General features: G+C 44.7%; 1 protein-coding gene and 1 long non-coding RNA gene across 6 annotated transcripts in view; both read left to right on the top strand.

Moving 5' to 3' along the window:
- The window catches only part of slc36a4 (solute carrier family 36 member 4), a 237,139-nt gene that overhangs the window by 94,300 nt on the left and 119,282 nt on the right, over window positions 1-23,557 (top strand). The gene's annotated exons all lie outside the window — the stretch shown is intronic.
- Window positions 21,884-23,289, top strand: LOC115163670 (uncharacterized). Its single transcript, XR_003869790.1, has 2 exons — window positions 21,884-22,057; window positions 22,112-23,289. It is a non-coding gene; the product is annotated as an uncharacterized LOC115163670 (long non-coding RNA).

Below are 23,557 nucleotides of genomic sequence, written 5' to 3'. Positions count from 1 at the left end.
TTTGGGAAGATTGATGAGGAAAACATTTGAGCAATTTTAGAATAAGGCTCTAACGTAACAAAATATAGAAAAATGAATACTTTCCGAATCTACTGTATATATCAATGAATTGGTGAGGGCACTAGTCACACAAACAATATATACAAAAGTATGTGGACACCCCTTAAAAATTAGCTGATTCAGCTTTTTCAGCATACCTGTTGCTGACAAGTGTATAGAATTGAGCACAAAGCCATAGACAAACATTGGCAGTAGAATGGCCTTACTGAAGAGCTCAATGACTTTCAACGTGGCACCGTCATAGGATGCAACCTTTCCAACAAGTCAGTTCATCAAATTTCTGCCCTCCAGAGCTGCCCCGGTCAGCTGTAAGTGCTGTTATTGTGAAGTGGAAATGTCTAGGAGCAACAACGGCTCAGCTGTTAAGTGGGAGGCCACACAAGCTCACAGAATGCAACCGGCAAGTGCAGAAGCGCGTAGCGTGTAAAAATCGTCTGTCCTCAGTTTCAACACTCACTACCGAGTTCCAAAGTAATGTCAGCACAATAACTGTTGGTTGGAGCTTCATGAAATGGGTTTCCATGGCCGAGCAGCCACACACAAGCCTAAGCTCACCATGCTCAATGCCAAGCGTCTGCTGAAGTGTTGTAAAGCTTGCTGCCATTGGACTCTAGAGCAGTGGAAACGCATTCTCTGGAGTGATGAATCACGCTTCACCATCTGGTAGTTGAATAGACGAATCTGGGTTTGGCGGTTGCCAGGAGAACAATACCTGCCCAAATGCATAGTGCCAACTGTTAAGTTTATTGGGGGAGGAATAATGGTCTGGTGCTGTTTTTCATGGTTCTGGCTCCTTAGTTCCAGTGAGGGAAAATCTTAATGCTACAGTATACAATGACACTAGCAATTCTGTGCTTCCATCTTTGTGGCAACAGTTTAGTTTGGGTAAGGCCCTTTCCTGTTTCAGCATGACAATGCTCCCATGCACAAAGCGAGGTCCATACAGACATGGTTTATTGAGATCGGTGTGGTTGAACTTGACTGGCCTGCACAGTGCCCTGACCTCAACCCCATCTAACACCTTTGGGATGAATTAGAATGCTGACTGCGAGCCCGGCCTAATCGCCCAACATAAATGCCAGACCTCACTAATGCTTTTTTGGCTGAATGGAAGCAAGTCCCTGCAGCAATGTTCCAACATCTAGTGGAAAGCCTTCTAGGAAAAGAAGGGAGGCTGTTATAGCAGCAAAGGAGGGACCAACTCCTTATTAATGCCCATGATTTTGGAATGAGATGTTTGACGAGCAGGTGTCCACATACTTTTGCTTATGTAGTGTGTATATCCGTCTATCTAGAGAGATTGCGAGAGAGTTCTCTCGTATGCTCTGATTTAAAGCAATGATATTCGAGTGACAGGCAGTTTTAAAAATGTGTAGCTACAATAAAAATGAAGCATCTTTACAAAAAAGGAAATGAGGTGTCCCCCAAATGCCAGAAGGAGATGTGTAAATTAGATGTGCATTCAGTCCTTTTATTACTGTAGCGTAGGCTATGCTGGCCCACCTGTCAGGAGAAAAACAGTTACCATGGCGAAATGTGCTCCATGCTGCGATGTGCTGTCTGTCCCCACCCTGAGCATTGCTGTTTGATCGTGAAGATGACAGTGAGAAGGCCATAGAGAAGCCAGATTTAGACATATCATTTAACAGTTCCATTTCACTTCATGATGTCGATAGAAATCATTTACCGGTTTCTCGCAGTTATTTATCCCGGGAAAAGGGAGTGGGTTTCAGCAGGAAATCTCATTAACCTGGTTCCCGCTATTCATCCCTAATCACAGCCAGAACCACAGCCACTGCCACATACACAGCCACAGTCACAGCCACAGCCTGCACGGCCAGGCCCCACTACTCACTGCTAGACCAGGCCTGTTTTCTTCTTCATGCCCGGAGGTTGACCATGTTTCAGAGTTAGTGTCCCCATGTTCCCTTTGGTCTTCTTAATGAGGCTGTAGGTGTAACCTGGAAATGTTAGGTGGTCGTGATTGGACAACGTTTTACTTGAGCTCTTTTGATGAAGGCTCGTTATGTTGCTATCAGCAGTTGTAATGGTCACCTGTCATAAGCTGTCATAAGTGCTTATGTAAGGTTTAAATAGTCTTTGCCTCAAAGTTAAAGTGTTGGCAATTATATATATTTTTTTACCAACTCTCTGCCAACGTTCTGCAACAAACTGCAAATTCCAAGAAAAGTAATATCTCTAGTCAGTAGCTGTCCTGCTACATACGGCATGAACATGTATAACTGTTGTCTATAGGGAATACCAATTCAGAAATCCATACACAGAGTGATTGGCCTGTGAGAGGGAAAGAGATGGCATTTCTCCCGCTCTCTCATTTGAACAGACCACAGGTATTTCACAAGGCTGTGCTGAAAGACCTCTGTTTACCTGGTCATCCCCAAAGCTAACACCTCCTTTGGCCGCCTTTCCTTACAGTTCTCTGCTGCCAGTGACTGGAACGAATTGCAAAAATCGCTGAAGCTGGAGACTTCACTAACTTTAAACATCAGCTATCTGAGCAGCTAACTGATCGCTGCAGCTGTACATAGTCCATCTGTAAATAGCCCACCCAATCTACCTACCTCATCCCCATATTGTTTTTATTTACTTTTCTGCTCTTTTGGACACCAGTATCTCTACTTGCACATCATCATCTGCTCATTTATCACTCCGGTGTTAATCTGCTAAATTGTAATTACTTCGCTACTATGGCTTATTTATTGCCGTATCTCCTCACGCCATTTGCACACACTGTATATGGACTTTATTTTTTTCTATTGTGTTATTGACTATATGCTTGTTTATTCCATGTGTAACTCTGTGTAGTTTTTTTGTTGCACTGCTTTGCTTTATCTTGGACAGGTCACAGTTGTAAATTAGAACTTGTTCTCAACTGGCCTACCTGGTTAAATAAAGGTGAAAAAAAACCTTACAAGAGTCCTATGGGAGAGAAGAGAAGAGGGGAGAGAAGAGAAGAGAAGAGGGGAGAGAAGAGGGGAGAGAAGAGAAGAGGGGAGAGAAGAGAAGAGGGGAGAGAAGAGGGAAGAGAAGAGGGGAGAGAAGAGAAGAGGGGAGAGAAGAGGGGAGAGAAGAGGGGAGAGAAGAGAAGAGGGGAGAGAAGAGAAGAGAAGAGGGGAGAGAAGAGGGGAGAGAAGAGGGGAGAGAAGAGAAGAGGGGAGAGAAGAGGGAAGAGAAGGGGGAGAGAAGTGAAAGAGAGACAGACAAAAGTCTGAGTGAATGAAAGAAGACGAAAACAAAATAAACGAAAAGAGAAGGGAGGTGGAGAAAGAGAAATGAACAAAACAAGCAGAGAGATTGAGAGGCCTGGAGTAACATAGGAAGTGACAGTCAGAGAGATTGAGAGGCCTGGAGTAACATAGGAAGTGACAGTCAGAGAAACAGACCGACAGAGTCAGTGTATATTTCCCTCTTAGCTTTAGCCCACAGGGAATATCCTCCAAACTAACAGGCTCTGTGGGGACAGTTACCTAATATGCTCCTTTCAGGCCTCCCGTCTCTGATGCCCCAGGCATCATGTGTTACAGGGCTGTCTAAGCTGTAGGAGGGTTGGTCAGAGGTGTGTGTGCGTGTGTATGGCGTGTGTCTTCGGGATGTGATGTTGTGCCAAAGTGTGTCATCAGGCTGGCTGAGCTGTAAAAGGCAGGGCTGGTCAGTTGTCAGTTACAGTCAGTGGATGGTGGCCTGTCTCTCCCTGTCTGTGTCCTGTGACTTCACTTGTTTGGGTTGGCAGGGTTGGTTAGATGGGTTTGGATGAGGTGGTGTGTGTGATGACACAACCACAGCCTGCACAACCACAGCCTGCACAACCACAGCCTGCACAACCACAGCCTCCACAACCACAGCCTGCACAATCACAACCACAGCCAGCACAACCACAGCCTGCACAACCACAGCCTGCACAACCACAACCACAGCCTGCAAAACCACAGCCACAGCCTGCACAACCACAGCCTCCACAACCACAGCCTGCACAACCACAACCACAGCCTGCACAACCACAGCCTCCACAACCACAGCCTGCACAACCACAACCACAGCCTGCACAACCACAGCCTCCACAACCACAGCCTGCACAACCACAACCACAGCCTCCACAACCACAGCCTGCACAACCACAGCCTGCACAACCACAGCCACAGCCAGCACAACCACAGCCTGCACAACCACAGCCACAGCCTGCACAACCACAGCCACAGCCTGCACAACCACAGCCTGCACAACTACAGCCACAGCCTGCATAACCACAGCCTGCACAACCACAGCCTGCACAACCACAGCCTGCACAACCACAGCCTGCACAACCACAACCACAGCCTGCACAACCACAGCCACAGCCTGCACAACCACAGCCACAGCCTGCACAACCACAGCCACAGCCTGCACAACCACAGCCTGCGCAACCACAGCCTGCACAACCACAACTACAGCCACAGCCTACACGTCCACAGCCACAGCCTGCACGGCCAGGCCCCACTACTCACTGCTAGACCAGGCCTGTTTTCTTCTTCATGCCCGGAGGTTGACCATGTTTCAGAGTTAGTGTCCCCATGTTCCCTTTGGTCTTCTTAATGAGGCTGTAGGTGTAACCTGGAAATGTTAGGTGGTCGTGATTGGACAACGTTTTACTTGAGCTCTTTTGATGAAGGCTCGTTATGTTGCTATCAGCAGTTGTAATGGTCACCTGTCATAAGCTGTCATAAGTGCTTATGTAAGGTTTAAATAGTCTTTGCCTCAAAGTTAAAGTGTTGGCAATTATATATTTTTTTGACCAACTCTCTGCCAACGTTCTGCAACAAACTGCAAATTCCAAGAAAAGTAATATTTCTAGTCAGTAGCTGTCCACCTACGTACTGCATGAACATGTGAATCTATTGTCTATAGGGAATACCAATGCAGAAATCCATACAGTATGTGGGAAAAAAACGAAACGATTTGACAGCAAGTAGACATAGGGATAGAAAAAGGAAAGGGGACAAACTCTGGGGACCTGCTCTTTCCTCTGAGAGTGATTGGCCTGTGATAGGAAAGGAGAAATGGAGGGGAGGAAGAGGAAAGGAGAGATGGAGAGGAGGAGACAGCATTTCTCCCACACTCTCATCTGAACACACCACAGGTATTTCACAAGGCTGTTGCTGAAAGCCCTCTGTTTATCTTACAGAGTCCCATGAGAGAGGAGAGAAGAGAGGGGGAGTGGAGTGAAGGAGAGAGAGGAAATGAGAGACAGAGAAAGGTCTGAATGAATGAAAGAAGACAAAAACAAAAGAAACCGAAAGAGAAGGGAGGTGGAGAAAGAGAAAAGAACAAAGCAGTCAGAGATTGAGAGGCCTGGAGTAACATAGGAAGTGACAGTCAGAGAGATTGAGAGGCCTGGAGTAACATAGGAAGTGACAGTCAGAGACCGACAGAATCAAGGCATTCGGAAAGTATTCAGACTTCTTGACTTTTTCCACATTTTGTTACGTTACAGCCTTCTTCTAAAATTGATGTTTTTCAGCGGCAGGGGCTGGAAGACTAGTCAGGATCGAGGGAAAGATGAACGGAGCAAAGTACAGAGAGATCCTTGATGAACACCTTCTCCAGACCACTCAGGACCTCAGACTGGGACAACGGTTCACCTTTCAACAGGACAACGACCCAAAGCACACAGCCAAGACAACGTAGGAGTGGCTTCGGGACAAATCTCTGAATGTTCTTGAGTGGCCCAGCGAGAGCCCGGACTTGAACCCGATCAAACATCGCTCGAGAGACCTGAAAATAGCTGTGCAGGGATTCTCCCCATCAAACCTGACGGAGCTTGAGAGGATATGCAGAGAAGAATGGGAGAAACTCCCCAAATACAGGTGTGCCAAGCTTGTAGCGTCATACCCAAGAAGACTCAAGTCTGTAATCGCTGCCATTGGTGCTTTAACTTCTATGGGCTACGTGGGACGCTACCGTCCCACCTGCGGGACACACTATTCAACAGCCAGTGAAAAATCAGAGCGCCAAATTCGAAAACAACAAAATGTCATAATTCAAATTTCTCAAACATACGACTATTTTACACCATTTGAAAGATAAACATCTCCTTAATCCAACCACGTCGTCCGATTTCAAAAAGGCTTTACGGCGAAAGCATAAAGTTAAATTATGTTAGGACAGTACATAGACAAAAAATTACACACAGCCATTTTCAATGCAAGGACAAGCGTCACCAAAAGCAGAAAACCAGCTAAAATTATGCACTAACCTTTGACAATCTTCATCAGATGACACTCCTAGGACATTATGTTAGACAATACATGCATTTTTTGTTCTATCAAGTTCATATTTATATCCAAAAACCCCATTTTACATTGGCTCGTGACGTTCAGAAAATGTATTTCTTCCAAAACCTCCGGTGAATCAGCACAACAATTTACAAAAATACTCATTATAAATGTTGATAAAATATGAAACTCTTATTCAAAGAATTATAGATTAACATCTACTGAATGCAACCGAGTTGACAGATTTCAAAATAACTTTACTGGGAAAGCACACTTTGTAATAATCTGAGTACTGCGCTCAGAAAAATACATCAGGCAATTACAGATACCCGCCATTTTGGAGTCATCTAAATGCATAAATAGCATTAGAAATATTCACTTACCTTTAATAATCTTCATCAGAAGGCACTTCCAGGAATCCCAGCTCCACAATAAATGTTGTTTTGTTCGATAAAGTTCATAATTTATGTCCAAATAACTCCATGTTGTTTGCACGTTCAGTAAGCTACTCAAAATGTAGGACGCGCGAGGAAAATGTCACGACGAAAAGTTTTTAAAAAAAGTTATATTTACGTTCGTTCAAACATGTCAAACGTTGTATAGCATCAATCTTTAGGGCCATTTTAACTTCAAACTTCAATAATATTCCAACCCGACGGGTGCATTGTCTTGAAAAACGTTTTGGAACACAGGTCCCTTCTCACGTGAATGCGCGTGATGAACGCATGTGATTTTCTGAGTGACCTAATTCCCAGCCTTCTTGTTCGGTCTGTGTTTACCGCAAAAGCCTCAAACAACTTTCTAAAGACTGTTGACATCTAGTGGAAGCCTTAGGAAGTGCAAAATGAACCCTAACTCACTGTATGTTAGAAAGGCAAGGACTTGAAAAAACTACAGGAACCAGATTTTCATTTCCTGGTTGTATTTTTCTCAGGTTTTTACCTGCCATATGAGTTCTGTTATACTCACAGACATAATTCAAACAGTTTTGGAAACTTTTGAGTGTTTTCTATCCAAATGTACTAATAATTTGCAAATATTTGACTCTGGGCCCGAGTATTAGGCCGTTTACTCTGGGCACGCTTTTCATTCAAAAGTGAAAATACTGCCCCCTAGTCCAAACAAATTACTGAGTAAATGGTCTGAATACTTAAATGCGATGTTAAAAAAATATATACACTGCTCAAAAAAATAAAGGGAACACTTAAACAACACAATGTTACTCCAAGTCAATCACACTTCTGTGAAATCAAACTGTCCACTTAGGAAGCAACACTGATTGACAATACATTTCACATGCTGTTGTGCAAATGGAACAGACAACAGGTGGAAATTATAGGCAATTAGCAAGACACCCCCAATAAAGGAGTGGTTCAGCAGGTGGGGACCACAGACCACTTCTCAGTTCCTATGCTTCCTGGCTGATGTTTTGGTCACTTTTGAATGCTGGCGGTGCTTTCACTCTAGTGGTAGCATGAGACAGAGTCTACAACCCACACAAGTGGCTCAGGTAGTGCAGCTCATCCAGGATGGCACATCAATGCGAGCTGTGGCAAGAAGGTTTGCTGTGTCTGTCAGCGTAGTGTCCAGAGCATGGAGGTGCTACCAGGAGACAGGCCAGTACATCAGGAGACGTGGAGGAGGCCGTAGGAGGGCAACAACCCAGCAGCAGGACCGCTACCTCCGCCTTTGTGCAAGGAGGAGCAGGAGAAGCACTGCCAGAGCCCTGCAAAATGACCTCCAGCAGGCCACAAATGTGCATGTGTCTGCTCAAACGGTCAGAAACAGACTCCATGAGGGTGGTATGAGGGCCCGACGTCCACAGGTGGGGGTTGTGCTTACAGCCCAACACCGTGCAGGACGTTTGGCATTTGCCAGAGAACACCAAGATTGGCAAATTCGCCACTGGCGCCCTGTGCTCTTCACAGATGAAAGCAGGTTCACACTGAGCACGTGACAGACGTGACAGAGTCTGGAGACGCCGTGGAGAACGTTCTGCTGCCTGCAACATCCTCCAGCATGACCGGTTTGGCGGTGGGTCAGTCATGGTGTGGGGTGGCATTTCTTTGGAGGGCCGCACAGCCCTCCATGTGCTCGCCAGAGGTAGCCTGACTGCCATTAGGTACCGAGATGAGATCCTCAGACCCCTTGTGGCACCATATGCTGGTGCGGTTGGCCCTGGGTTCCTCCTAATGCAAGACAATACTAGACCTCATGTGGCTGGAGTGTGTCAGCAGTTCCTGCAAGAGGAAGGCATTGATGCTATGGACTGGCCCGCCCGTTCCCCAGACCTGAATCCAATTGAGCACATCTGGGACATCATGTCTCGCTCCATCCACCAACGCCACGTTGCACCACAGACTGTCCAGGAGTTGGCGGATGCTTTAGTCCAGGTCTGGGAGGAGATCCCTCAGGAGACCATCCGCCACCTCATCAGGAGCATGCCCAGGCATTGTAGGGAGGTCATACAGGCACGTGGAGGCCACACACACCACTGAGCCTCATTTTGACTTGTTTTAAGGACATTACATCAAAGTTGGATCAGCCTGTAGTGTGGTTTTCCACTTTAATTTTGAGTGTGACTCCAAATCCAGACCTCCATGGGTTGATCAATTGGATTTCCATTGATTATTTTTGTGTGATTTTGTTGTCAGCACATTCAACTATGTAAAGAAAAAAGTATTTAATAAGATTATTTATTTCATTCAGATCTAGGATGTGTTGTTTAAGTGTTCCCTTTATTTTTTTGAGCAGTATATATACATTTGGAAAAATGTCTAAAACCTGTTTTCACTTTGTCATTATGTGGTATTGTGTGTAGATTAATGACGGGGGAAAAGCAATTTAATCAATTTTAGAATAAGGCTGTAACAAAAATGTGGAAAAAGTCAAGGGGTCTGAATACTTTCTAAATGCACTGTATGTTACACTCTTAGCTTTAGCCCACAGGGAATATCCTCCAAACTAACAGGCTCTGTGGGGACAGTTACCTAATATGCTCCTTTCAGGCCTCCCGTCTCTGATGCCCCAGGCATCATGTGTTACAGGGCTGTCTAAGCTGTAGGAGGGTTGGTCAGAGGTGTGTGTGCGTGTGTATGGCGTGTGTCTTCAGGATGTGATGGTGTGCCAAAGTGTGTCATCAGGCTGGCTGAGCTGTAAAAGGCAGGGCTGGTCAGTTGTCAGTTACAGTCAGTGGATGGTGGCCTGTCTCTCCCTGTCTGTGTCCTGTGACTTCACTTGTTTGGGTTGGCAGGGTTGGTTAGATGGGTTTGGATGAGGTGGTGTGTGTGATGACACAACCACAGCCTGCACAACCACAGCCTGCACAACCACAGCCTGCACAACCACAGCCTGCACAACCACAGCCTGCACAACCACAGCCTGCACAACCACAGCCTGCACAACCACAGCCTGCACAACCACAACCACAGCCTGCACAACCACAACCACAGCCTGCAAAACCACAGCCTGCACAACCACAGCCTGCACAACCACAACCACAGCCTGCAAAACCACAGCCTGCACAACTGAAGCCTGCTCAACCACAGCCTGCACAACCACAGCCTGCACAACCACAGCCACAGCCTGCACAACCACAGCCTGCACAACCACAGCCTGCACAGCCACAACCACAGCTGCAACCACAGCCTGTACAACCACAAGCACAGCCTGCACGGCCAGTGCTTATGTCATGCGTATGAAAGGTTTAAGTAGTCTTTGCCTCAAAGTTAAAGTGTTGGCAATTATACATTTTTTTTTTACCAACTCTCTGCCAACGTTGTGGAACAAACTGCAAATTCCAAGAAAAGTAAAATTTCTAGTCAGCAGCTGTCCACCTACGTACTGCATGAACATGTGAAACTGTTGTCTATAGGGAATACCAATGCAGACATCCATACAGTATGTGGGAAAAAAACCTAAATCATTTGACAGAAAGGAAACATTAAAAGAAGGGATAGAAAAAGGAGGGAGGACAAACTCTGGGGACTTGCTGTTTCCTCTGAGAGTGATTGGCCTGTGAGAGGAAAGGAGAGATGGAGGGGAGGAGATGGCATTTCTCCCGCTCTCTCATCTGAGCAGACCACAGGTATTTCACAAGGCTGTTGCTGAAAGAACTCTGTTTACCTTACAACAGTCCTACGAGATAGGAGAGAAGAGAAGAGGGGGAGAGAAGAGGAAGTGAAAGAGACAGACAAAGGTCTGAATGAAAGAAGAAGATGAAAACAAAAGAAACAGAAAGAGAAGGCAGCCGGAGAAAGAGAAAAGAACAAAACAAACAGGGATTGAGAGGCCTGGAGTAACATAGGACGTGACAGTCAGAGAGATTGAGAGGCCTGGAGTAACATAGGAAGTGACAGTCAGAGAGATTGAGAGGCCTAGAGTAACATAGGAAGTGACAGTCAGAGAGATTGAGAGGCCTGGAGTAACATGGGAAGTGACAGTCAGAGAGATTGTAAGGCCTGGAGTAACATAGGAAGTGACAGTCAGAGAGATTGAGAGGCCTGGAGTAACATAGGAAGTGACAGTCAGAGAGACAGACCGACAGAGTCAGTGTATATTTCCCTCTTAGCTTTAGCCCACAGGGAATATCCTCCAAACTAACAGGCTCTGTGGGGACAGTTACCTAATATGCTCCTTTCAGGCCTCCCGTCTCTGATGCCCCAGGCATCATGTGTTACAGGGCTGTCTAAGCTGTAGGAGGGTTGGTCAGAGGTGTGTGTGTGTATGGCGTGTGTCTTCAGGATGTGATGGTGTGCCAAAGTGTGTCATCAGGCTGGCTGAGCTGTAAAAGGCAGGGCTGGTCAGAGGTCAGTTACAGTCAGGCCATCAGTCCCTCCTATTCGTCAGAAAGCTGGCTGGCTGGTGGTCTGTCTGTCTGAATCCTGTGACTTCACTTTTTTCACAGATCATCCCCATCCCTCAGTTTACTGGCGTGACCTCATAGGCTGGGCAGTGTTGGTTAGACAGGTGTGTGTGTGTGTGTGTGTGTGTGTGTGTGTGTGTGTGTGTGTGTGTGTGTGTGTGTGTGTGTGTGTGTGTTCATTACCACTGTCATTACCACTGTTCATCATTACCACTGCCATTACCACTGTTCATCATTACCACTGTTCATCATTACCACTGCCCTTCATTACCACTGTCATTACCACTGTTAATTATTACCACTGTTAATCATTACCACTATTCATCATTACCACTGTCCTTCATTACCACTGTCCTTCATTACCACTGCCCTTCATTACCACTGTCATTACCACTGTTCATCATTACCACTGTTCATCATTACCACTATTCATCATTACCATAGTTCATCATTACCACTGTCCTTCATTACCACTGTCCTTCATTACCACTGTCCTTCATTACCACTGTCCTTCATTACCACTGTTCATCATTACCACTGTTCATCATTACCAATATTCATCATTACCAATATTCATCATTACCATAGTTCATCATTACCACTGTTCATCATTACCACTGTCCTTCATTACCACTGTCCTTCATTTGGTTTTAAACAGAGTGAGGGACTAAAGTGTCCCTGCTATATTAAGAGCAGCTGGCTGACGGGGGTGGGACATGACACCCAGGACAAACACACATGCGGTCTGAACACTGTTCTAAAGGTTTACCAGATGTCAGTCACTGGCAGCTACAGGGTGTGTACTGCAGGGCATCAGCCAAGTCAAAGCCCTTAGTCATGCTGCTCAGCTTACCCCAGTCCGTACTGAAGCTCTCCAGTTGGAAGCTGTGAGTCCGAAATAATGTTTTAAGTTGTCTTTCCCCCTTTGCTCTGACAGGATGGAGAGGAGACATGGGGCTGCCGCTAAGCTCCTGAAAGGGAGATTTAGATATCACAAGGGAATGTTTAGGATATGAAGGCCAACTTTTTTTAGGTTACCCATTCCCAAATAAGTTTTTTGCAGCGTGATGGACATCAATCAAAGCATGTTACCAGACCTGGGTTCCAATAGTATTTGTTTTCTTTCAAGTACTTTGCTCTCTGCAATTGGTTGAATCAGGGCCTTACATGAGTGCTGTAAGAATGGTTAGGTTAAGTCCGGCTTGTTTTTTCCTCCTGTTAGTATACTGATGCAGCATGGCTTACAGGGGAAACTGACAACAGTGGGTTGACTGCAGTCCCCCACAGACAAAAGACAGAGAGAACACTGAGTGAATGAGAAAGAAGGAGAGAGAGGAACACAAACAGCCCTATTCACAGAGGACAGGTGTCACTAACTGACAGCCAGTTCCCATATAGAGTTGGTGGGGGTATAGGGTGAGGTTGGTGGGGGCGATAGGGGTGTATGGGGGCTTTCCCCTGGCTGCTGACAACACCAGTAAAAACACTTCAGAACTACTGGACTGTTTAATTGCTATTCATGAATTAAACATCCGTTATTTGTAGCGTGTCTTATTTTCTTGCTTACCCTGAAGCCCGTGCAGTACAAGGGTTGCTGCTCAGCATTACAGTAGAAAGGCTGCCATTTGTTGTTCGGTCGGTTGGTATTAATAATAGATCATTTTAGATGAGAAGGTTTTGACCTGGAGATTTTAAAAGCCTCTAAAACGAAGGTTGGTGGATGGAGGGAGGCAGGGAGGGACGAAGGGAGGGAGGGTGGCAGGCAAGGAGGGAGGGAGTGAGGCAGGGAGGCAGGCAGGGAGGCAGGCAGGCAGGCAGGGAGGGAGGGAGGCAGGCAGGGAGGGAGGGAGGGAGGGAGTGAGGCAGGGAGGTCATTTGAGGATAGGCATCAACACAGTACAGGCCTTCTGAATGAAGTATTTCGCTGGATGAATCCCCGTGAGTCCAAATTATGTGCATGTCGCCAAACAATGTTTATTCACAAGGCTTGGGCCTGCCTACTTATCTCAACAGGCATTCTGTGGTGCATCCAGAGTCTAATCTCTGTCTGTGAAACACTATATTAGGCTGAAACATTCGTAAGAAAACTAAGTTGTATAACTAACATGAGCCTTGTTCAATGCAGTGCTATGTTATGTTCTGAGCATAGACATGTACTATGTAGAACCACCAGTTCACGATTCAGTTGTCTATCAAAATGACTGAGTCATGTCCATTCAACATGATTCTGTTGTCTATCAAAATGACTGAGTCATGTCCATTCAACATGATTCTGTAGTCTATCAAAATGACTGAGTCATGTCCATTCAACATGATTCTGTAGTCTATCAAAATGACTGAGTCATGTCCATTCAACATGATTCTGTAGTCTATCAAAATGACTGAGTCATGTCCATTCAACATGATTCTGTAGTCTATCAAAATGACTGAGTCATGTACATTCAACATGATTCTGTAGTCTATCAAAATGACTGAGTCATGTCCATTCAACATGATTCTGTAGTCTATCAAAATGACTGAGTCATGTCCATTCAACATGATTCTGTAGTCTATCAAAATGACTGAGTCATGTCCATTCAACATGATTCTGTTGTCTATCAAAATGACTGAGTCATGTCCATTCAACATGATTCTGTAGTCTATCAAAATGACTGAGTCATGTCCATTCAACATGATTCTGTAGTCTATCAAAATGACTGAGTCATGTCCATTCAACATGATTCTGTAGTCTATCAAAATGACTGAGTCATGTCTATTCAACATTTCCATTCAACACAAAAAATGTCTGCAATGTTCTTTGGGGTAGCAGGTAGCCTATTGGTTAGAGCGTTGGGCCAGTAACCGAAAGGTTGCTAGATCGAATCCCCGAGCTGACAAGGTAAAACATCTGCCTTTCTGCCCCTGAACAAGGCAGTTAACCCACTGTTCCCCGGTAGGCTGTTATTGTAAATAAGAATTTGTTCTTAACTGACTTGCCTAGTTAAATAAAGGTTCAATAATTTTTGTTATTTTTATTGACAGGCCTATTTCTCTTAACCACCCCTTAATTTCCCTCCCCTCTCTCAACATCAGTTCTTGCTTCTAGACGTAGCTTCTTCTCTACCCGTTAATTTCCTTCTCTCGAAGCATCAGTTTTTTATTTTGCTGTGTAGCTTCTATACTTGGAGTTTGTTTTTCCAACTGCATTATTTTCATCAGCAGTATTCATGGGGGTGGGTCTATGCCCTCCCAAGCCCACCCATGGCTGCGCCCCTGCCAAGTCATGTGAAATCCATAGATTAGGGCCTAATTTATTTCAATTGACTGATTCCTTATATGAACTGTAACTCAGCAAAATCTTTGAAATTGTTGCATGTTGCATTTATATTTTTGTTCAGTGTAGTAATACAGGGTCATACACTGTAGACCTTAATACAGGGTCATACACTGTAGACCTTAATACAGGGTCATACACTGTAGACCTTAATACAGGGTCATACACTGTAGACCTTGATACAGTGTCATAGACTAGACCTTAATACAGGGTCATATACTGTAGACCTTAATACAGGGTCAAATACTGTAGACCTTAATACAGGGTCATATACTGTAGACCTTAATACAGGGTCATATACTGTAGACCTTAATACAGGGTCATATACTGTAGACCTTAATACAGGGTCATATACTGTAGGCCTTAATACAGGGTCATATACTGTAGACCTTAATACAGGGTCATAGACTATAGACCTTGATACAGGGTCATAGACTGTAGACCTTAATACAGGGTCATATACTTTAGGCCTTGATACAGGGTCATAGACTGTAGGCCTTGATACAGGGTCATAGACTGTAGACCTTAATACAGGGTCATATACTGTAGGCCTTGATACAGGGTCATAGACTGTAGACCTTAATACAGGGTCATAGACTGTAGGCCTTGATACAGTGTCATAGACTGTAGGCCTTGATTCAGGGTCATAGACTGTAGGCCTTGATACAGGGTCATGTACTGTAGGCCTTGATACAGGGTCATAGACTGTAGACCTTGATACAGGGTCATAGACTGTAGGCCTTAATACAGGGTCATATACTGTAGGCCTTGATACAGGGTCATATACTGTAGGCCTTGATACAGGGTCATAGACTGTAGGCCTTGATACAGGGTCATAGACTGTAGGCCTTGATACAGGGTCATAGATTGTAGGCCTTGATACAGGGTCATAGACTGTAGGCCTTGATACAGGGTCATAGACTGTAGGCCTTGATACAGGGTCATAGATTGTAGGCCTTGATACAGGGTCATAGATTGTAGGCCTTGATACAGGGTCATAGATTGTAGGCCTTGATACAGGGTCATAGACTGTAGGCCTTGATACAGGGTCATAGACTGTAGACCTTGATACAGGGTCATAGACTGTAGACATTAATACAGGGTCATAGACTGTAGGCCTTGATACAGGGTCATAGATTGTAGGCCTTGATACAGGGTCATAGACTGTAGGCCTTGATACAGGGTCATAGACTGTAGGCCTTGATACAGGGTCATAGATTGTAGGCCTTGATACAGGGTCATAGACTGTAGGCCTTGATACAGGGTCATAGACTGTAGACCTTAATACAGGGTCATAGACTGTAGGCCTTGAAACAGGGTCATATACAGCCCTCAATGACACTGGCAAATTTTTTGAATCTATTTATAAGACCGATGGCCTCAACTAATGTAGTGTGGTGCATATACTTTGACGGAATTGTTAATGAAGTCAAAATGTGCTAATATTGAGTTTTGCCCTCAGAACAGCCTCAATTCGTCAGAAATTGAAAAGCCTCAAGTTGTCATAAGCGCTCCACATGGATGCTGGCCCATGTTGACTCCAATGCAAACCCACAGTTGTCAAGTAGGCTGGATGTTCTTTGGTGTTGAACCATTCTTGATACACACGGGAAACTGTTGAGCGTGAAAAAATCCAGCAGCATTCCAGTTCTTGACACACTCATACTAGTGTCTTCCCATTCACCCTCTGAATGGCACACATACACAATCCATGTCTCAGTTGTCTCAAGGCTTAAAAAAATCCTTCTGTAACCTGTCTCCCCTTCATCTACACTGATTTACAGTTGAAGTCGGAAGTTTACATACACCTTAGCCAAATACATTTAAACTCAGTTTTTCACAATTCCTGACATTTAATCCTAGTAAAATTCCCTGTCTTAAGTCAGTTTCGATCACCACTTTATTTTAAGAATGTGAAATGTCAGAATAATAGTAGAGAGAAGGATTTATTTCAGCTTGTATTTCTTTCATCACATTCCCAGGGTCAGAAGTTTACATACACTCAATTAGTATTTGGTAGCATTGCCTTTAAATTGTTTAACTTGGGTGAAACGTTTCAGGTAGCCTTCCACAAGCTTCCCACAATGGGAGGGTGCATTTTGGCCCATTCCTCCTGACAGAGCTGGTGTAACTGAGTCAGGTTTGTAGGGCTCCTTGCTCGCACACGCTTTTTCAGTTCTGCCCACAAATTTTCTATAGGATTGAGGTCAGGGCTTTGTGATGGTCACTCCAATACCTTGACTTTGTTGTCCTTAAGCCATTTTGCCACAACTTTGGAAGTATGCTTGGGGTCATTGTCCATTTGGAAGACCCATTTGCGACCAAGCTTTAACTTCCTGACTGATGTCTTGAGATGTTGCTTCAATATATCAACATAACTTTCCTACCTCATGATGCCATCTATTTTGTGAAGTGCACCAGTCCCTCCTGCAGCAAAGCACCCTCACAACATGATGCTGCCAGTCCCCGTGCTTCACGGTTGGCTTGCAAGCCTCCCCCTTTTTCCTCCAAACATTACGATGGTCATTATGGCCAAACAGTTCTATTTTTGTTTCATCAGACCAGAGGACATTTCTCCAAAAAGTATGATCTTTGTCCCCATGTGTAGTTGCAAACCGTAGTCTGGCTTTTTTATGGCGGTTTTGGAGCAGTGGCTTCTTCCTTGCCGAGCGGCCTTTCAGGTTATGTCGATATAGGACTCGTTTTACTGTGGATATAGATACTTTTGTACCAGTTTCCTCCAGCATCTTCACAAGGTCCTTTGCTGCTGTTCTGGAATTGATTTGCACTTTTCGCACCAAAGTACGTTCATCTCTAGGAGACAAAACGCGTCTCCTTCCTGACCGGTATGACGGCTACATGGTCCCATGGTGTTTATACTTGCGTACTATTGTTTGTACAGATGAACGTGGTACCTTCAGGCGTTTGGAAATTGCTCCCAAGGATGAACCAGAGTTGTGGAGGTAAACAATTTTTTTCTGAGGTCTTGGCTGATTTCTTTGGATTTTCCCATGATGTCAAGCAAAGAGGCACCGAGTTTGAAGGTAGGCCTTGAAATACATCCACAGGTACACCTCCAATTGACTCAAATGATGTCAATTAGCCTATCAGAAGCTTCTAAAGCCATGACGACATTTTCTGAAATTTTCCAAGCTGTTTAAAGGCACAGTCAACTTAGTGTATGTAAACTTCTGACCCACTGGAATTGTGATACAGTGAATTATAAGTGAAATAATCTATCTGTAAACAATTGTTGGAAAAATTACTTGTGTCATGCACAAAGTAGATGTCCTAACCGACTTGCCAAAACTATAGTTAACAAGAAACTTGTGTAGTGGTTGAAAACTGAGTTAATGACTCCAACCTAGGTGTATGTAAACTTCCCACTTCAACTGTAAGTGGATACAACAAGTGACATCAATGTTTTGTACACTCAGTGTATATAGATAGATTCAAATAATGTTTTCTCATCACCTAGGCTAAAGTGTGAAAGCTCAGCTAAATGAAGTGTGAATGTGTTGGTCCTGTATAGATCAGTTAATTGAGCATGGAGCTTGCAGCATCAGGATTATGGTTTAGATACCCGGGTCCACCCATACTGTATGTATAATGGACCCACGCATGACTCTAAGTTGATTTGGATAAAGGCATCTGCTAAATGGCATTTTTTATTATCATTATTATTGTTATTATTGTGCAAATGGGGTTTAGAGATAGTAAAGGTAAGGCTCTGCAGCTTGCTGTTTAAGTAGAGCTAGAATGTCCTATTAGGCCCCATCTCCAAGCAGACAGATTTATAGTATGGCTCTGATCAACCTTTAAAGCCTTAAAACCATTGCTGACACCTTGAGCCAATCATTTCCCATCCTTCCACATCTCTCCCTCTCTCACCTCCTCTCCCTCTCCCTCCTCTCCACCCTGGCTCTGTTGTTCACTACACCAGACAACCTGTCTGTTTGACCTGTGGTACACCAGACAACCTTGTCTGTCTGACCTGTATTACACCAGTAAACCTGTCTGTCTGACCTGTATTACACCAGAAAACCTGTCTGTCTGACATGTGGTACACCAGACAACCTGTCTGTCTGACCTGTATTACACCAGACAACCTGTCTGTCTGACATGTGGTACACCAGACAACCTGTCTGTCTGACCTGTATTACACCAGACAACCTGTCTGTCTGACCTGTATTACACCAGACAACCTGTCTGTCTGACCTGTATTACACCAGACAACCTGTCTGTCTGACATGTGGTACACCAGACAACCTGTCTGTCTGATCTGTATTACACCAGACAACCTGTCTGTCTGACCTGTATTACACCAGGAAACATGTCTGTCTGAAATGTGGTACACCAGGCAACCTGTCTGTCTGACATGTGGTACACCAGACAACCTGTCTGTCTGACATGTGATACACCAGACAACTTGTCTGTCTGACATGTGGTACACCAGACAACCTGTCTGTCTGACCTGTATTACACCAGACAACCTGTCTGTCTGACCTGTATTACACCAGACAACCTGTCTGTCTGACATGTGGTACACCAGACAACCTGTCTGTCTGATCTGTATTACACCAGACAACCTGTCTGTCTGACCTGTATTACACCAGGAAACATGTCTGTCTGACATGTGGTACACCAGGCAACCTGTCTGTCTGACATGTGGTACACCAGACAACCTGTCTGTCTGACATGTGGTACACCAGACAACCTGTCTGTCTGACATGTGGTACACCAGAAAACCTGTCTGACACTGTGTTTCTGTTCCCATCCGGTCCGCTGTCACTAAGACGTTGCGTTTCTGTTCCCATCCGGTCCGCTGTCACCGAGACAACCTGTCTGACATGTATTACACCAGACAACCTGTCTGACATGTATTACACCAGACAACCTGTCTGACATGTGGTACACCAGACAACCTGTCTGTCTGACCTGTATTACACCAGACAACCTGTCTGTCTGACCTGTATTACACCAGACAACCCAGACAGCCTGTCTGTCTGACATTTGGTACACCAGACAACCTGTCTGTCTGACCTGTATTATACCAGACAACCGGTCTGTCTGACATGTGGTACACCAGAAAACCTGTCTGACACTGTGTTTCTGTTCCCATCCGGTCCGCTGTCACCGAGACAACCTGTCTGACATGTGGTACACCAGACAACCTGTCTGTCTGATCTGTATTACACCAGACAACCTGTCTGTCTGACATGTGGTACACCAGACAACCTGTCTGTCTGACCTGTATTACACCAGACAACCCAGACAGCCTGTCTGTCTGACATTTGGTACACCAGACAACCTGTCTGTCTGACCTGTATTACACCAGACAACCGGTCTGTCTGACATGTGGTACACCAGAAAACCTGTCTGACACTGTGTTTCTGTTCCCATCCGGTCCGCTGTCACCGAGACAACCTGTCTGACATGTGGTACACCAGACAACCTGTCTGTCTGATCTGTATTACACCAGACAACCTGTCTGTCTGACCTGTATTACACCAGACAACCTGTCTGTATGACATGTGGTACACCAGACAACCTGTCTGTCTGACCTGTATTACACCAGACAACCTGTCTGTCTGACATGTGGTACACCAGACAACCTGTCTGTCTGACCTGTATTACACCAGACAACCTGTCTGTCTGACCTGTATTACACCAGACAACCTGTCTGTCTGACATGTGGTACACCAGAAAACCTGTCTGACACTGTGTTTCTGTTCCCATCCGGTCCGCTGTCACCGAGACAACCTGTCTGACATGTGGTACACCAGACAACCTGTCTGTCTGACATGTGGTACACCAGAAAACCTGTCTGACACTGTGTTTCTGTTCCCATCCGGTCCGCTGTCACTAAGACGTTGCGTTTCTGTTCCCATCCGGTCCGCTGTCACTAAGACGTTGCGTTTCTGTTCCCATCCGGTCCGCTGTCACTAAGACGTTGCGTTTCTGTTCCCAACCGGTCCGCTGTCACCAAGAAGATGAAGCAGTTGTCTTTGTGTAATCCAGCCAGTCATAAATCACCCCAAAAGGTTGTACTTTAATCTTTTGGCCACTTTTCGCGTTGACAGGAGAAATGTTTTTTGGCCTATGAGATAGATTTCATCATCAGGTACATGTGTCGGACCTCTTCATAAACCACAGAGGGCTCGTAGAGAGAGAGAGTATTTTAGCAGAGATAGGCAATCAGGTGACATCCCTTGCTCTCTGTCCCTGACTCTCCTGACAATAGATCCAATTACAGGGCTTGATTGCACTCTCTCATCGGACAACACCGTCATATATGACAAATCAAATCACATTTTATTCGTCACATGCTCTGAATACAGCAGGTGTAGACCTTACTGTGAAATGCTTACTTAGAAGCCCTTAACCAACAATACAGTTTTAAGAAAATAGAGTTAAGAAAAGATTTACTAAATAAACTAAAGTATGGGCTTGTGTTTGAAAGTGGACATAACTTTGAGCGACTATGTAGTATAAAGCCATGTTACATTGTTTGACATCCAGAAATTGGGAACCATTGTCAGTTTTCAGGAGGCCGGGGAGATTGAGTTTCAAACACAAGCCCAGTGAATGAAGGGCACTATACAGACGGATGACTTGGTTCCCTTCATCTCCTCCATCCTTCATTCTTTGGAGTTGTGAATGAATGGTGTGTGGGCTACAGAAGACATGGTGCCCTCCCCTAATCCCACCCCACTATAGTCCCAGCCAGTAATCCACCCTCTCTGTGAAGTAACCACAAAACTAATCCTAGCCAATACTAAATTCACAAATTAGCCCCCAAAATATATCAGAGACCGAGAAAAAAGGATGGAAAGACGGAAAGGAGAATGGATGGCAGAGAGAGAGAAGTTTACTTATTGTCTTGCTCATTTTAGTTAATAGCTCTTTGATTTGTTTTGTGCCAGGACCTTATTTGACTTCCTTATCTACAAGCTGAAGCAGATGAGAGGGGAAATTGGTGGTATTAACGATGCTAGCAGAACACGAAGCTAATCCGTTTTTCCGTCTCAATCTCTAATTGCGTGTCCTTCAGTGGAACAACAGCACACCGACACCACACCGCAGCACCATGCTACTCTGTCATACTAATATACTAAAATAAAGTTATTACTTCGTGAATCTGGGGATTTTCCGTCTCAGCGAAACCCACAGAGCTTTTGAGGAAAAAACATTCCTATTCAGTGGCCCGGAAAATTACGGAATATTGGTGAGAAGTGCAGGATATAATGAAGTGGTTTATGAACCAGGCCAGTTTTTCTGAGGGTGTGATTTCATTTCAGAATCACCTCACACACACACACACACACACACACACACACACACACACACACACACACACTGAGAGTTAGTTTGTTTTTAAGGTTCAGGTGCTTGTTCATGCTGGTGTTGAGGTAAGTAGGTGAAGACTTTATTTTTATTTTGTTAAGGTCATAAAGTAGCTAGGTTTATGGTGAGATAGGGTTGTAGTATGAGCCATATTTGGTCTTTAGGTGTGAGGATTGCCTTGGGTTTATGAGGTAAGGGTTATGTGTTTATGCTATAGTGATGGATTTGGTTGTGTTGGGGTTAGGACGTTAGATGAAGGTTTATGCTATAGTGATGGATTTGGTTGTGTTGGGGTTAGGACGTTAGATGAAGGTTTATGCTATAGTGATGGATTTGGTTGTGTTGGGGTTAGGACGTTAGATGAAGGTTTATGCTATAGTGATGGATTTGGTTGTGTTGGGGTTAGGACGTTAGATGAAGGTTTATGCTATAGTGATGGATTTGGTTGTGTTGAGGTTAGGACGTTAGATGAAGGTTTATGCTATAGTGATGGATTTGGTTGTGTTGAGGTTAGGACGTTAGATGAAGGTTTATGCTATAGTGATAGATTTGGTTGTGTTGGGGTTAGGACGTTAGATGAAGGTTTATGCTATAGTGATGGATTTGGTTGTGTTGGGGTTAGGACGTTAGATGAAGGTTTATGCTATACTGATGGATTTGGTTGTGTTGGGGTTAGGATTTTAGATGTAGATTTTCTCAAGGTTAGGGTTGTTTGTTAGTGTTTGGACGTTGGGTGAAGGTTTTCTCAAGGTTAGGGATTTGTTGAGGGGTAGGCTGTGCCGCCCACTGGCGCCCCATGTCATTACTTATATGTTCACTTCAAAACTCACTTCTATTGACCTCATTCTGAATTAATCAAGTTTTTTTTTGTTTCCGCCCTCGTCTTAAGCATCAATGAGCCTTTGAAGTGCCTTTGAAGTAATTACACTGATCCACATTCCTTTTCAAGCACCCGGTCGGCGAGACAAAAGAAACTGTTTAAACTCCCTTGAACCACATTCCTTTTCAAGCACCCGGTCGGCGAGACAAAAGAAACTGCTTAAACTCCCACAGATTTACGTCTAACTCTTCAGGTCATCGGGTGGGAAACTCAGACAAGCATGCTGTTCATAAACAATGAGTTCTGAGATGGAAATAGAGAGCAGGTCGTCTCCTCCCTCCTCCATATTCATAGTCTGTGTTCATATTCATATCCTGGGGAGAGCAGCTGTCCCTAGGCAGAGGAGGAACCTGCTGACGGGACAGGTGACATGGCAGCCCACGCCACCCTGCATTTTATTGCCCAGCATTATTCGCCTACTCTTCTCGTTTCTTCTCCGTCAGCTCCTGTTTGTGTGAATGAGAGTCCTCTGTTTGTGGATTATCAAATCAAAGTTTATTTGTCACGTGCGCCGAATACAAGGTAAACAATAGGTAAGTAAAGAAATAAAACAACAGAAAAAAGACAGTGAAAAACAGTAGCGAGGCTATAAAAGTAGCGAGGCTACATACAGACACCGGTTAGTCAGGCTGATTTGAGGCAGTATGTACATGTAGATAAGGTTAAAGTGACTATGCATATATGATGAACAGAGAGTATCAGTAGCGTAAAAGAGGGGTTGGCGGGTGGTGGGTGGCGGGACACAATGCAGATAGCCCGGTTAGCCAATGTGCGGGAGCACTGGTTGGTCAGCCCAATTGAGGTAGTATGTACATAAATGTATA

The sequence above is a fragment of the Salmo trutta genome, chromosome 26 (genome assembly GCF_901001165.1).
Source record: "Salmo trutta chromosome 26, fSalTru1.1, whole genome shotgun sequence".
Classification (NCBI taxonomy): domain Eukaryota; kingdom Metazoa; phylum Chordata; class Actinopteri; order Salmoniformes; family Salmonidae; genus Salmo; species Salmo trutta.
This window is presented reverse-complemented; position numbering and strand designations above follow the sequence as displayed.